The 16,467-nt window shown below is 39.9% G+C and overlaps 1 long non-coding RNA gene across 1 annotated transcript in view; it reads left to right on the forward strand.

Moving 5' to 3' along the window:
* LOC105706762 (uncharacterized) overlaps window positions 1-15,260 on the forward strand; it is a 52,658-nt gene extending 37,398 nt beyond the window's left edge. Inside the window, exons 2-3 of the long non-coding RNA XR_001104910.2 lie at window positions 14,452-14,526; window positions 15,150-15,260. This is a non-coding gene — a long non-coding RNA (uncharacterized LOC105706762). The remainder of the gene's footprint in view (window positions 1-14,451; window positions 14,527-15,149) is intronic.
* The last annotated feature ends 1,207 nt before the right edge of the window (window positions 15,261-16,467 follow it).

Genomic DNA, 16,467 nt, shown 5'->3' on the forward strand with positions numbered 1-16,467 from the left:
GGGTCAAACAATGTATTGGCTTTTATAATTATAGCAGTTTCCCCAATAATTTATTGAAGGCTAAGAACCAATGTCTCTGATAGTTAAAGGTATTAATGATTGATCTGATGAGAAAGTAATAATGATTTTATGTTTTATAAGTGTATTAACACAAACTGCTGGTTAATTACCTTGCCACGTTCCTAAATAATATTAAAGTGGCCGAAAAAAGTTAGTACCCTGGATTAAAGTGAAACATTTCTTCCAGGCAATTATGAATTCCTCCTATGAATCTCTGCTGCAGATTCATGACTAAGTTGATTAGCTGTCCATTTTCAGCAGGAGAATCCGTTCTGAGAGAAGGCAGCCCAAAGCAGATGGGACAATGCTATGTATATGGCTCCCTGCAGCACTTTACATCTTGCTTCTACAGAGATGCTCATGCTAATGTAAGGAACATGCCAACTCTCACCTCTTCCATGAAGTTCTCTTACCTAACACTGAACTTTCCTAGCACTCTGTATCTCCGTAGGGTGAAAATTGTGTTCTTTGTTCGCCAGCCATTTCTCTATCTCTTATCTTTCCTAAAAGACTGTAGAGGTCTGGGACCCTGCAACTTTCACTTTTGAATCCCCACAAGGTGAAGTGCATATAATAGCATTCAATGAATATTTAGTGAATGAATAGACAGATGATTTCTACTTTGTCATTATTTTTTGAATTTAAACAATTTTTGCCACATTTTTATGTGTTCTGCAATATTCTTCATGGTACATCCATGATTTTTTATCATCCCCGGAGGAATGCCATTAAAACCATAGACAAGGCTTTTCTTTTAGCCTTGATAGTAGCCATTGGCTCAAAGATATTCCTATATGTGAAAAGGGCAATTTTGTATTAGTTGGTGTTGGGGATTGATTGTGTTCCCTGCAAAACTCATGTGATGAAGCCTTAAGCTCCAATTTAATGGTACTTGAAAATAGGGCATTAGGAAGTAATTAGGATCAGATGAGGTTATGTGGATGGGGCCCTCATGATAGGATTCATGTCCTTATAAAAAGAGACCTTGGAGATCTTGCTCTTTCCTGATGTACATGGATGTACTCAGGAAAGACCATGTGAGGACACGATCGAGAAGGCAGCTGTCTGCAAGCCAGGATGCCCTCACCGGGAACCAACCTACTGAATTTTGATCTCGGACTTCTAGCCTCCAGAACCGTGAGAAAATAAATTTCTGTTGTTTAAGTCACTTGGTTTATGGTATTTTCCTTATGGCAGTATGAGCAGACTAAGACAGTTGAGAATGCTTTTGGCAGAAAACAACAGAAAACTCAACATCTATTAGTTGAGTATGTAATAAAGACATTTAATCTCAGATGGTAAGATGTTAGAAGGTTGATAGTTCCAGAGACTCAATAATATTATCAGAAACTCAAAACCTCTTCCTCCTTCTGTCCTATCATGTTTGGTATGTTGGCTTTTTGTCCCTGTGTTTTTACTTTTGGTAATGCTGATGAAGTATCTTATCAGGAAGGAAAATAAGACATAAACAAGTCCAGCCTCTTTGTAAGAAAGCAAACTATTGCCAGGCGCGGTGGCTCACGCCTGTATTCCCAGCACTTTGGGAGGCCGAGGCGGGTGAATCACGAGGTCAAGAGATCGAGACCATCCTGGTCAACATGGTGAAACCCCATCTCTACTAAAAATACAAAAATTAGCCGGGCATGGTGATGTGTGCCTGTAATCCCAGCTACTCAGGAGGCTGAGGCAGGAGAATTGCCTGAACCCAGGAGGCGGAGGTTGCGGTGAGCCGAGATCGCGCCATTGCACTCCAGCCTGGGTAACAAGAGCGAAACTCCGTCTCAAAAAAAAAAAAAAAAAAAAGCAAACTATTTTCCAGTAACCCCTCAATAGACTTACCCATAAATATCCTTGGCAGGGACTCTGTCACCTTAGCTTCAAGGAGCTAGAAAGGTAAGTATCAAACAAAGGGGCATAGGATTGCCAAATGGTCCCAGGCCAATTGTGATCCATCCCCTGAGGCTGGGCACATTACCATTTGAACAAAATCAGAGTTTTGTTAGCAAAGAAGAGTTGTAATGTTTGTTGAATGACAAACAAATAGTGTCTACCACCTCTTCTGTATGTTTAGTTTTAATATTATCAATGGAAATTTTACTCTGTGTCTTAGTCTATTTGGACTGCTATAACAAGATACCATAAACAGAGTAGCTTATAAACAACAGAAATTTATTTCTTATAAATCTGGAGGCTGGGAAGTCTAAATCAAAATGTCAGCAGATTCAGTGTCTGATGAAGGTGGTTCAGTATCCTGGTTCATAGGTGGTAACTTCTCACTGTGTCTTCACATAGTAGAAGGGGCAAGACAGCTCTCAGGGGCCTCTTTTATTAGGTCATTAATCCCATTTGTGAGGATTCTGCCCTCCTGACCTAATCACCTCTCAAAGGCCCCACCTCCCCACACCATAACACTGCTAACTTAACACATGAATTTTAGAGTGACACAAATATTCAGACCATAGCACTGTTTTCTTCAAACATTTCATCATAAGGTTGTTCTAAACTGAAAGTTCACATTGCAGTGGTACCCCTGCTTTACTGTGACATCCGTATAGTCTGTCATACATAAAACTCACAAACTCAAGAATAAAAAGAAAGTATCCATGAAAATATATAATTAACATTTTATAAACCATGATGAATTCTGAAAAAAACTCCAGAGTTCCAAACAAGACCAACTAAATCAGAATCTCTAGAAATGGGGCCCTACCATTGGTAAAGATTTCTCGTGATTCTAACATGGAGCCAGGATTGAGAACTACTGCAAGAAGAATTTATAGAAAGCAAAGATACAAGTTGTCTCTACCTTTAGCCTCTCTGGAAATCCTTTCCTGGCCCATGATAAATTTTCTCATTGTTTCTCAATATTCACATTTATTTACTCACTAAGATACTGCCTATGTATATACTATGTGTGAGATGTTGTGGATATTATTAAGAGATTTTAAACAGCCTATATTTCAAGAATTTTTAGTTCTTTGGAGTAAATCAGTGAAATATTTCTATTTAAACAAGGTCATGTTTATTAAATACCAAAATGAGAGGCACAGATATTATGGGCTTTAGGAGGTCAGATGAAGGCCAAATAAATGTGGACTGGAACAGTTGGTTAAGGTCTCATATAGGTGTTAGAAATCTTTGGATAGGCAATTGCAAAGGAAAGGCCATACTTGGAAATCACAACATGCTATTTCTGGTGTGTTTGGGATCAGGCTAACTGTATTGCTTCTCTTGGGGAATGGAAGATAAGATTAGAAGCATTGAAGGAACTGATGGTTTTGGGGTATTGTTGTTTTTCCAGTTTTAATTTTTTTTAATTTTTGTGGGTACATAGTAGGTATATATATTTATGGGGTACATGAGTACAAGGGTACAAGGGTACCTCCCTTGATACAGGCATGCAATATGAAATAAGCATGTCATGGGAACTTAGGTATCCACCCCCTAAAGTATTTATCCTTTGTGTTACAAACAATCCAATTATACTCTTAAAGTTATTTAGAACTGGTGTTTTGATGGTTTGATGTCACAGCTGAAGAAAACATAGCAGTCAAAGCAGTACTAAGTTTGCAGGAAAAAATTCAGTTTGTTGGGGCTAGGGAATTATAATTTGGAAATGTCCAGTGCGTAGTAAGAAATATAGGAATTTGCATGGGACAGAGGTATGTTTGGGGCATAGAGATAATTGTAGAAGCTTTGAAGGTGGACGCAGAGGTAGGAAACTGGAAGCTCAGCTCCCAGGACTCCTCCTCGCTCACCCCCTCCTTGGAGTCAACGCTGGGCTTTGTACATACGACGATGTAAGCATTTGATACCACTGTAGTGCAGTTATTCATCAGTCAGCAAATATTTATTGATCACCTATTCATGAGCCAGGTATAGGTGATGTAGCAGCAAATGATATAAACAGGAGCTAAATTTAGAGGGAGAGTATAAGAAATAAACATGTTCAGAAATGGATAAGTTCAATGAAAAAAATAAGATGGGATAACATGTAAGTGCATGGAGTTGGGTGTGTCTCTGAGCTAGGGTAGTCGGGGGCGGGGTGCTGAATGATGAGAAGGAAGCAGTCATGTGATGATCTGGGGACCAGCATTCCAAGTAAAAGGACCAACAAGTGCAAAACCCCTGAGAAAGAAATGAGTTGGCATATTCAAGGCACAGAGGACGAAGGCTAGAACATAGAGCATAGAGGCCAAGGAGAAGAACAGAGGGACATTCACCCATTTCTTCATTGATTTATGTTTTACAAATATTCATGAAGGACCTACTCCTCTAGGTTCTAAGGTACAGCTATGAGCAAGCACAATTTTTCCCACATGGAGATTGCATAAGGTCACCTGCAAAGACAGAGCCTTGAAGGCTCTAGTAAAGCATTTAGGTTTTCTTACAGTTGCCATGGTAAGTCTCTGGAGAGTTTTCATTGTTGGAAACATATGACCCCATCTGTGTTTTACTTCTTTTCCCCATCTATTTCTTCTTGCCAGACCCTGGGCCCTTCAACGAAGAGACTCTTTTGCTCACCTTTGAATCCCCCAATGTCTGAGCAAAGGGCATGTCCCTTAGTAGACACTTAATAAGCATTTGTTGAATGAAAGAGCCTGTCATGAATGTCTGCACCCTGTGCCTGAGAAAACTACTTCAAAAAGAGACACAAAAAGTTTCCAAAAAGTTAAACATAGGATTACCATGTGACCCAGCAATCCCCCTTCTTAGGTATATACCCCAAATAATTGAAAACTGGTTGACCAAATATGTGTACACAAATGTTCATAGTAGCACTATTTGCAATGGCCAAAAAGTGGAGACAACACAGATGCCCATCAATGGAGTGAATGGGTAAACAAAATGTAGTACATCTGTACAATGAACTATTTAGCCACGAAAAAGAAAGAAGTCCCCACAAGCTTGTCCAATCTGCAGCCTTCAGGCCGCGTGCAACCTAGGATGGCCTTGAATGTGGTCCAACACAAATTTGTGAATTTTCTTACAATATTATGAGTTTATTTATTTATTTTAACTCATCAGCTATCGTTAGTGTTAGTGTATTTTATGTGTGGCCCAAGACAATTCTTCTTCCAATGTGGCCCAGGGAAGCCAAAAGATTGGACACCCCCGTTATAATATGGATGAACCTCAAGAGAAGCCAGACACCAAGGGTCACATATGTTTGATTCCATTTATATAAAATATACAGACTAGGCAAATCCATAAAGACAGAAACCAGATTAGTGGTTGCCAGTGTCTGTGGGGAGGAGCGAACAGAGAGTGATCCCTTAATAGGTGCAGGGTCTCCTTTGGAGGATGATGACATGTTTTGGAACTAGATAGAGGTGATAACTGGGCAACATTGTGAATGTACTAATGCCACTAAACTGTACACATTAAAATAGTTGTATCTTATGTGAATTTTACCTCAATAAGGGAGAGAGACAGAAGTATCAGTCAATTTAAATTATGGGAGAAGCAAGCATAATTCCCATATTTGAGAAATTTGACAGAGAAAAGGAAGAGCAATATAGAAGGATAGCAAAATGGGCCATTGGCTCAACAGAATATTTTTTGGGGTAACAGGAAGACTTGTCTGTATTTGAAGGCAAAGAGGAAAACTGTCAGACTGAGATGCTAGGGAACACACTGAGGTCTTTCCAGGTCTGAAAAGCTGAAGACCTAGACATAACCCTATATGAAGAGATTGGTCATTCACTCTTATAAAAAATGCTGCAGTTAGGATACTTCACGGAGAAATGTAACTGGCAGTGAACTGACAGCCCAGTATTGGAAGTCAAGTTTCCAGACTTACTGGGCATAACAACTATGATTATTTTTACTTTACCGATAATTGGGGATTATCCACAATGTCCATTTGCTGTGAAACCTGTATTTTATCCTTCATATTTTTGTTTTTGAATTCAACAAATGTGCCTGGCATATGCTAGGAATTCAGAAGATAAGTATGTTTGACTGGTGAGTTCCACTTACCCTAACTATAGCACAGGTGTCAATATATCAGTAACTCCTAAAGTCCAGTAGCCTCATAATGTTGCCGAGAACCTCACATGCCAAGTATTTATTCATCTTTCTGAGTCTGAGATCTGATTAAGCAAATGAAGTCTGATCTGGGTGTACGTGTGGTTATGGGTATGTCTATGTGCAAGAACCATTTTTAAAATATATTTATTTATTAAATAGAGAATATATATTTAGAGTTCACAAAACAAAGTACAAAAGGATCACAGTGAAAATCCTCTCTGTTTCTACCACCTTGTTCCCTTTCCCAAAGACAAGGCATTTTATCAGTTTTTGTGTACCCTTTTAGATATTCCATACATATACAAGGAAATAGTAATACATGTGTATGCCCATCTGTCCAATTTTACACAAATAGCATACTACACACCCCGTTCTGCACCTTTTTTGTTTTTTTTTTCACTTTACAATGTATTATGTTCATAGATATTATGACCTTTCTGGACCCCGCCTCTCATCTATTTTATTTTCCTGCAATGGTTGCAAAGAAAGAATTTCTGTTTAGGAGAATATTAAATGTTTTTCATAGCTTCATAGTATCCCATTTTGTGGACAAACTATTGTTTATGTAACCAGCGTCCTACTGATGGTCCTTTAGGTATTTTCTAATCTTTTATAAAACTGCAATGAATAGATTTCTACATGTGCTATTTCACATATGTGCAGGCATATCTGTAGGATAAATTCATAGAACTGGACTTGCTAGGTCAAAGGGCAGCTGCATGTCATTTTAATGGGCCTTGGAAAATTGCATTCCATAGAGTTTGTACCACTTTCCACTTCCACCATCAATGTATGAACTAAACCTATTCACACCTTTACAAGTTCATGGTAGTATCAATAGTTTGGGAGTTTTGCAAATATATTAAATATAAAATGGTATCTCAGTATGGAGATGATTTGTGTTTCTCTTATTGTGAGTGAGACTGTTTTCTTAATATGCTTAAAAGTAATTTTATTTCTTTTCCTATGAACTATTTCCCTGTTTTCCATTAGGTTATTAGACTTTTATATATTGATTTATAGGAGCTTCTTATACATATATTATAGAAATTAGCCCTTTGTCTGTTATGTGAATTATAAATTTTTCCCAGTTTGTCATTTTTCTGTTTACTTATGATGATTTTTTCATCATAGAAATTTGTTTTACTTTTATGATGATGAATTTATAAATCCTTATGTTTTGACTTCTGGGTTGTGTGTCATATTTTGAAAAGACTTCTCTCCAACATTCTTTTTAAAAATTCTCTCATTATTTCTTCTAGTAATTTTATGTGCCTATTTGTAATATTTTTATTTATCTGAATTTGTTTTAGAACATTTGGTGCGTTGTTGGGTGTTGTTCCAGCACCATTTTGCCATCACCAAGTAAAAGCCATATTTTAATTTAATACAACTTAAAACAAAATATTGCTTTCAATTTCCAAATGAAATAAATATTGATGAATTCCTACTATGTGCAAGGCATAACATCATTTTTTCTTTTTAATATTTTTCTTCAAGAATAAATGGAAACAGGATTTTAAGACCAGAGATCCAGAAACTTCCTCTGGTAGGTTAAAAAAAAAAAAATCTTCAGCAATAGTCTCTTGGGATCAGTAGGAACTGAATACAGCCATATTCAGTGAGACAATGAGCTAGTCAAAACTGCAAGCAGAGAAAAAAAAACATAAATGATTCTTTATAGGTATGTGTTTTCCTCTGTAACCAGGGAAGGAAAATGAAGCAGATATCAGAAGAGATCATCAAAGACCACAATATCTATGAACATGTGATGCTACAATATAAAGACCATAGCTATGAACACTATGTAAATATTCACTTGAAATAGAGCTTGTGAAATGGAGCTCAAAATGGATTAGTACCAAGAGATTCTGAAATAAGTCATTATCTTTTAAGTATACTTTCCTTTGGCATGAGAAAGACCATCATAAAGACTATAAACCTTAAATGCTATATTGAAACAATCCTAGTTATATAACTATTAATAGGAACCCTATGATTTAGCTATTGATGAACTGTTCCTCCAGCCTTCCTTTCCCACAGCCTGGAATCACTGGCTGCTCTTCTGCCTAAGAGCTAGTATGCTTCTAGCTAGAATTGAATTATCTGATTTTTGGAACATCATTGGAATCCATATCCTAGAAAAGTTTGTAATGAAAACCAAGTTGTACTGTTGCAATGGATTCATAATGTGCATTTGTATATGTGTGACTCATACATACAGAATGTTGCAGAAATATTACTGGAAGGGGAAGGGACAGGAATAAGAGCCAGTGGGGATGAGTCAGAAGCAGGGGAGAGAACAAAATGCAAGGAGAAAGTATTTAGGATCCTTGTTCTTTTAAAGAACAAGAAATCCACACAGAAATGAGGATGAACAGGAAGGCGATGTTTACACTTTCATACTGACCATCTGTAGTGGGTTGAATAATGCCCCCTCCAAAATCTTGTCCACCCAGAATCTCAGAATATGATCTTATTTTGTCTTTGTGGATATAATTAGTTAAGATGAGGTCATACTGGATTTGGATGGATCCTAGATCTGATTACTGGTATCCTTATAAGAAGAAGAAAGGACATACAGAGATTGCAGTGATATTGCTACAAGCTAAGGAATGCAAGAATTTCCAGGAGACACCAGAAGATGGAAGAGGCAGGGAAGGATCCTCCCCTAAAACCTTCAGAGAGAGCACAGCTCTGCCAACACCTTGATTTTGGACATCTAGCCTTCTAAACTGTGTTAAGCCATCCAGTTTGTGGTAATTTGTTATACCTACCCTAGGAAACATCATATATCACCCTAAACAAAAGTCTTTCCTCTGTGTATACTATCCGTCCTTTTCCTAATGTGACATAAATGAAAATAGGCTTGTAAGGTTAGTCTTTGGGCCTTCAGGTTTGCCAGGCCATATTGTGACCTGATACTCACTGGCTATAGTGGCGTTAGCACGTTTTAAAATCTGTAAAATGCAGAGAACAATACCTGTCTCCTTCATAAAGGTGCTTTGAAAAAAAGATGAGTTAATATATAGTAAAGTGCTTTTGAAACTAGAAAATACTATATTGATGTAAATGTAATTAAAAATACTGTAACTTCATAAATAGTAAGCTCAAATAGTTAATAGTCCAGACTTTTATTTTTATCAGTCCAGTTTCACCCAGTTACACATTAAAAAATAATATTTATTCTGATTTTCTTATATAAATTACCTTTCTTGAGACAACAGATCAAATACTTTCCTTCCAGGGAAGACCAATTAATAATAAGTTTTCTTAGTCCTCAGGTGTCTCATTTCCTCTATCTTAGAAGTCATGCATGTCATTGAAGATATGGAATTCACTTACTCATTCTTGTAAACAATACTCAGTGTCCTTTTGCCTGACACTGTGCTTGATCATTGAGATTTACTGTCCAAAAGCAAGATAACATACAGGATAAGGTGATGAGAACTGCCTCTGAGGTGTGTAGTCTCTGAGAAGATGATATTTAAGCAGACACCTAAAGGACAAGAGGTGGGGCAGACCTTGACAAAGAGGTGGGATTTTAGTGAAGTGCAATGGGAAGCCCTTGAAGAGTTTTGAGTGAGGGAGTGGCATTATCTGATTTCATTGGTAAAAGATAGAGCTGGCTGCTGTCAGGAGGGCTGATTGTAAGGTGCAAAGTGGGGGCAGGAAGGCCCATTAGGAGTCTCCTGGGACATGCTATAGTTGATGGTGGCTTGGAACAGGATGGTCTTGGGATGGTGGGGTGTGAATAGATCAGGACATGTCTGAAGGAACAACAAGCAGGCCTTGTGGATAGGTGGGATGTTAGAGTGAGAAAGAAAGAAGTGGGGCTCAGATAACCTGACGTTTTCATCAGCTGCCCTGATTGAAAGCAGCCCCAATGGAGACACCAAATTTTGTAAATCATTGTTGTCTAAAGTACCTCTCTTCCACCTGGTAAATCTGTGGTCCCTGCTGGAAGACAGATGAATGTGGTTTAGCTCAATTGTCTCGTTTTGGCTTCTTAGAACAACTTGCTTTGAAGCCACAGAGAAAGAAGTTCCCTATCAGCCCCTGCTCTTCTTAGGGCTCTGAATGACTTTGTCTCTATTTAAACCTACTTAGGAGGACTAAGGGTGTTTATCCTATCCCTGGTTGTAATATAACATGAGAATATTTGGGTCATTTCATTTTTCTGTATCTTTCATCCAAGAAGTGGGGATATTAGTGCCCACTCTGCAGAGGTTTTCTGACAGTAAGATGAAATAGCATGTGGTCTGGCAGACAGTTGAACTTCAATAAAAATGATGATGGCGATGGTGATAAATGTCTCATAAGACATTGAGTGAAACTGACCTGATTCCAGCTGAACTTGAAATCATCTAGTACCATCTAAGTCTCTTCACTACCAAAAACCCTCACTACAGTTTAAGCCTGGGTCCATAAAGAAATATCCCAGGATTTGGTTCATCCAGAGCACCAGCTTAGGCAGACTGGGTAACTTCTTGATGTCAGTACATTGCTTATTCTCAGTTATTTTGTGAGGCATGGGAATAATTTTTGAAACAGTAACAAGAAAAAGTAGTTTCTGATAAAATAACGAGCCTTCCTTATTTTGAGCTTTCCTTTGATGTTTGCCACCTCCCTCCCATTATGGCTTTTTGTCCACCATTGAAAAGGCCAGTGTCCTCAAATTGTGCCCAGCTGGAGAGAGAACATTGAGCTGAACAGTGCAAAGAAGCAAAGAAATCACACTGAGATGATATTTTCCTTTATGAGACATTCAGCAATCATAACAGAGAGAATGTCTTATGAGCTGATCATCAGTTTTAAATATGGAAAATGTTTCTTGCTTTGGAGCCGTCATTATGCCCTTATATATTTGATGTCACTGACAGAGCAAGTGAGAGGTTTGTCCCATATAAATAACATATTTAACAGAAAGAAAAGAAAAAAATATGATTGCTTCCTAAATCCTGATATCATACCAAGAGTCCTGCACATTTTAGAAGAAGTTGCATTCTTTTTGAGATGGGGGTCTCACTCTGTCACCCAGGCTGGACTGCAGTGACATGATCATAGCTCACTGCAGTCTCAACCTCCTTGGTTCAAGCACCCCTCCCCTCTCAGCTTCCTGAGTAACTGGGACTACAGAGGTACACCACCAAACCCAGCTAATTTTTGTATTTTTTTTTTTTAGAGACAGGGTCTCACTATGTTGCCCAGGCTGGTCTAAAACTCCTAGCCTCAAGTGATCCTCCCACCTTGGGCTCCCAAAGTCCTGGAGTTACAGGTGTGAGCCACTATGCTGGCCTAAAGTTACATTCTTGATCTGAATGCATGACTTTTAATCCTCCTCCAGTTCATTCTGTCTCTCTTTTTTCTTCAAAATGCCTTGCTATTTTTGCATGATTTTGTCACCTTCTCTTACATCTTTAATCATTTTAAGCATACTTATTTGCAGTCTTTACCAGATTGTTCTATCACCTGAAGTTCACAAAGGTATAAATCTACTATTTGCTTTGTCTGCATTCACTTATGGTCTTTAGTTTCGTAATGTGTGGGTACATCCTCAGCAGGACTTATCTACAGGAATTCTAGGTGCCCTGTGTGAAAGTGTGGCTCTCTAAAGCATTTTTGGGTTTGCTTCTGCCAAATGCCACAGGAATATTCCTGGCCTGAGACTGTTTGATTTCAATTTTTCAGCTTAGAGGTTTCTGAACTTGGTAGATAGTAACTATAAATCCCCTTACCCTGTAAACATAGTCACAGATTCTCAAAGGAGACTTGTTTCCTTCCTATGTGCCAGGAAAAGACAAGCATTGCTGTGACAATAGATGGATTTTTTTTCCCTGAGGCCATCTTTTTAAGGGTCTTAGTTTTATGTGAAGATCTCAGCTTCCCCTTGCTAACTTTCATGGACCCTTGTCCCCATGTGAGTACTAAAACCTAATCCCTGGGCAGTGCTCCTCAAGGCAGATACACATCCCATGGCTTACTGATTTTTTTTTCAGTTCCCTCTTTGTACCTGGTATTTTGGGAGTTTCTGACTTACAAGCTTAGCCCTATATTTAAAAGAATACATGTTCTATTTTATTCAATATATCTTAACTTTCTGATGGAACGGTATTTGGGTTATCTGGCCTACCCACCCTATGGCTGGAAATGGAACTAGCAATTCATTCTTCATGCTTGCAGCCTTGTATTTTAGAAAGGCCAAGAGACCTTTCTAAAATACAAGGAAGATTTTGTACCAACCTTGCATAAAACTTGAATGGGTCCCCAGTGATCTTAGGTTAGACACTGAAATCTGTAATGTATAAGGCCTTGAATGGTTGGGTCTGTACCTATTTCTCCAGTCTCGTTGCATCATATTCCTTCTCATTCTCTGTGTTCTACTCACACTGATCCTTTGGTTTCTGGGCTGTACCTTACTCCTCCTTACCATACCAACTTCCCACATTCGGTTCCTTCTTAATGGAACACCCCTATGTTCTCTGAGTACTCACCCTTCATATGTCAACATAATTGCATCATGGCAGTTGTCTAGGTGAGTTTCCTCTGGCTCATGTGTTTGTTGCCTCAGGTACCTATCCTTTATTATACTTATCACAATTGTGTTTTTACTTCTATTTCTTTAGTTATTTTATTAATAACTCTTTCACCCACTGTGCTCCAGACTCTGTGAAAGAGGGGCCATATCTGTTTTTGCTTTGTGTTTTTGTTAGTCAGTAAAAGTAATGTTAGCTTCTACACTCACACTAACATAAACAGTCCTAAGGTCTCAGCTGTTTAACAGCATTAAAATTGGATTCCTTTAATCATAGTCCAGAGTGGGTCAGGGTACTCTTCTCCAACTGGATCCCAGACACCCAGGTTGCACCCCCATCTTCAACATGTCACCATCAAGGTCACACTGGAAGGGAGGAGAAGGAAGGGCCATGTAGAAGGTTTTTATGAGCCAGGCCAGGCATGTATCTCTTCCACCAGATACTAGGCATGTATCTCTTCCACTGCCCAGAGCTCAGTCATAAGGCCCCATTGTAAAAAAGCTGGGAAACGTAGACTATCTGTGAGCTTGGGAACAAGAGGAGAAAATGGTTATGAGCAGCACTCAAGTCTCCACCACACCATCCTATTTTTAGCAAAGAGTAGTTCCTGGTAATAGGAAGTTCCTGATAAGCAAAATTTGAATGTATCAATGAATAGACAGCTGGCTGGGTGGTTAGGTGGGTGGGTGGGTGGGTGGATGGTTTTGTTGTCAATGAATGGATCATTGATTCATTTAGTCTGTAAGCTCTTTAAATATAATGACCATATCTTTAAGTATAATGACCGTATCTTAAGCGTAATAGCCATATCTTTAAGTATATTGACCATACCATATTGTTCATTATGATATTCCCCACTGCTAGTAAAGATTTTGGCTTCCTGTGAGTAGAAGCCCACACAGGAATGAGTAATTACCACTGCTTGGGAGATTTCATGGAGGAGGTGGAGGTCTAGGGGGTCTTTAAAGAAGAGTATGAAAATAAATTAGGAGGGCAACTTAAGAAATAAATTTGTGAAGACATGGGATGGATAGGGAAAAAAGTAGAAAAAATGATGAAGAAAGGTTAGTATGCCTATAGCTGAGAGTAACAAAGGAGGGATCAACGACGACAACGAAGAACCTTACAGAGGTAATATTTCACCTGGCTAGTGTCATTTGAACACCATTACATCATTTTCTCTTTCGATGTATTATAGACTTACACCTAGGAATAAGGTTGTCTCTTCAGTGAAATAACATCTTTCCCTCTCCCTTCTTGACCCTTACTGACTAAAATGAGTACTATGTGCACAAGAAGTGTGTATTTGGATTGGCCAGAAGTTGGTACTATGAAAGTCACTTTGCCCCTGACCATGCAGAATGGAAAACCACTCTAGTTCCAGCCCCAGCTGTCAGGCCAGGATTTTGCCCTAGCCCTTTTCCAATCAATACATAGAAATGCCTGGTGCCATCGGAAGGGAGCTGCATTTTTAGAAAATGAATAAAGTCGGACAGCCAAAATCTTTACATTCTTTATGCTCTTCTCTGCAGCTCTCTGCCCAGGGATGGAGACTACTCTGATAGCTGCAGATGGGCAGCATTGAGATGCTACCCTCCCCTGCCCTGAGAAGGGGATAAGGGATATAAAAAGTAGCCAGTCCTACAATACAGGCTTCCGAAAGGCACTATCAGAGTTAGTGACAGGGGAGCTGCTCTACCTCTGGGGCTACAGCAGTGCAGGGAGCTTTAGTGGATCAATACTTTAGTCTTGTCATGCTAATTGCTCATTGGTTGACATTCATGATCCTTCCTTGCTCCCTCCCTATGTAAACTCTTTACAGCTGGAACAGCGAGATGCAAAAATCCCGAGCCTTCAAAGCCAGCTCCTGCAGAAGAGAGAGGGCCTGGCAGCTGAGGTATGGTGTTCCTCATTTTCTTGCTCCCCTTAAAAGAGCTTCATGTGTGTCTGTATGTGGTGGTGTGACAGGGAGACACACGAAGAAATGCCTCGTGTAACTCTCCTGTGACATGTAAATGTATTATCTTTTCAGAACAAAACAATATCTCCTCCTCTTCCACCCATGTGACCCCTTCAAAAACCCAGAAAACAAAAATATCCACTGGTTCTATGAGTTTGGTTGCAGCCCTTCTTCTGTTTTGGTGAATGTGTCACCCTTCACTAGTTCACAGCAAACATGTACCTGCACTGTCCTCTTTGCTCTCAGACTAGGGCATGTCAGACCAAGCTGCCGAGAGAGAGAGACAGAGAGAGAGAGAGAGAGAGTGTGTGTGTGTGTGTGTGTGTGTGTGCGTGTGTGTGAGAGAGAGAGATCACGCCTACCATATTGGCTTCCTGTCCCTGGAACATCAGGTTTTCTAGCTGGCTGAGCCTGTCCCCACATTCATTGTTGCCACTGAGACCATCTCAACTCCTACCCTATATGCTTCAGGCCTGTGCTATGCAGGGTTTTGTTAAGCCGTTTAGTATTAATTGATTTTTTTTCCATTTTTTTCTTTCTTTCCCTGGGCGGGTCAATAGCTGGATGCTTCAGGAGCAGAGGATCTATCAACTGCAGATCAAGCGTAGGGAGACGCAGGCAAACCTGGAACAGTAACCCAGCCAGCTCCAATTGCTCCGACAGTACTTGGTGGCCAGACAGTCGGCAGGCAGCAGAAAGCATGCCCCGGGCCGTGAGGCAGGAAATTGACTCTGACTCAATCCTTGAGGTCTGGTAAGTTTTTTTACTTTTGCAAAGTAAGGCAAATGATAACCAGGTCTTTCTTTTCTTCCTCAAAAGAGTCAGCAGCATTTGGGCTGATTTCAGTGAATAAGCTAAAGATCAAAATTGGAAAGCTCCAGCAGATCTGGAAGGATGGAGGGGTTGGGGGAAGGAATAGGGGTTTGCGGGATAGACAAGGGCTAACCAAACTCCGATCCTAAGGGGAGCCACTGCAGCCAAGCAGATGTCCTGCGTATCGATCCCTACATCCTGTTATTGATTTCCTCTTGGGGCCAAGAATGGGGTGGACCTATGCAGGACAAGAGGGGAACTGACACCCTCCCAGAGGGCCAAGCAGCCCTAATCGGTGATAACGGTGTTAAGTGGTCAGCCTGAAGATGAGGTTTGCTTAGATCTATTGATCTGCACTCCCCTGGGATATAAATCCTTCTGAAATTGCTTCCATAGATATAAATATTTATAATTAAGATAGCCTAGGAGCTTCTTACAGGAACAGAAAGAGTGGCCCATCCCAGGATAAGGCTTGATACCAATCTCTTTCGTCTCCCAACTCGGTATAGTCTTCTCACTGTCTTGCATCTGTTTATACATCTCTGTTCTCTGTTTTGAACCCTATTTTCCTCACCCTCTGAGTGACAGGCACAATATCTCAGACTATCAGAAGCCAGAAAAAATCCATTCTTTCTGAATGCAGCCTCCAGCTGAGGAGGGATGCCGATCCCCCCGCACCCTCCAAGGCTACACAGTTTCATGTGCATTCAGGAGCCTGGACTTAGAAAGGAATGGGCTATTTGGGGGGCGATGAGGGAAGACTTTTTTAGTTGTTGCTTTGTTTTTGCTTTGACTGGGGCATCCATTTGGATCCAGTAGCAAACGGGCTCTGTAGCACAAACATGTTAGCCGTGCTAAGATCCTGTGTTGGCTCACTTGCAGTATTACATCTGGGAGTACCACTTGAAGGGACCCACACTCTTGTTTCTTAGCACCTCATAAGTCTAAGCTCACTTTAAGTGAACAGAGCATCCCTTCTTCAAGAGAATGGAAAAAGAAAGGATGCTGAAGAACTGTTGGGGGCAGAGCCCTTGAAGCCAGCTGGCAGGACTGAGACCACTGATC

The sequence above is a fragment of the Aotus nancymaae genome, unplaced genomic scaffold (assembly GCF_030222135.1).
Source record: "Aotus nancymaae isolate 86718 unplaced genomic scaffold, 86718_ANA_hifiasm-v0.15.2.pri h1tg000030l, whole genome shotgun sequence".
Lineage (NCBI taxonomy): Eukaryota > Metazoa > Chordata > Mammalia > Primates > Aotidae > Aotus > Aotus nancymaae.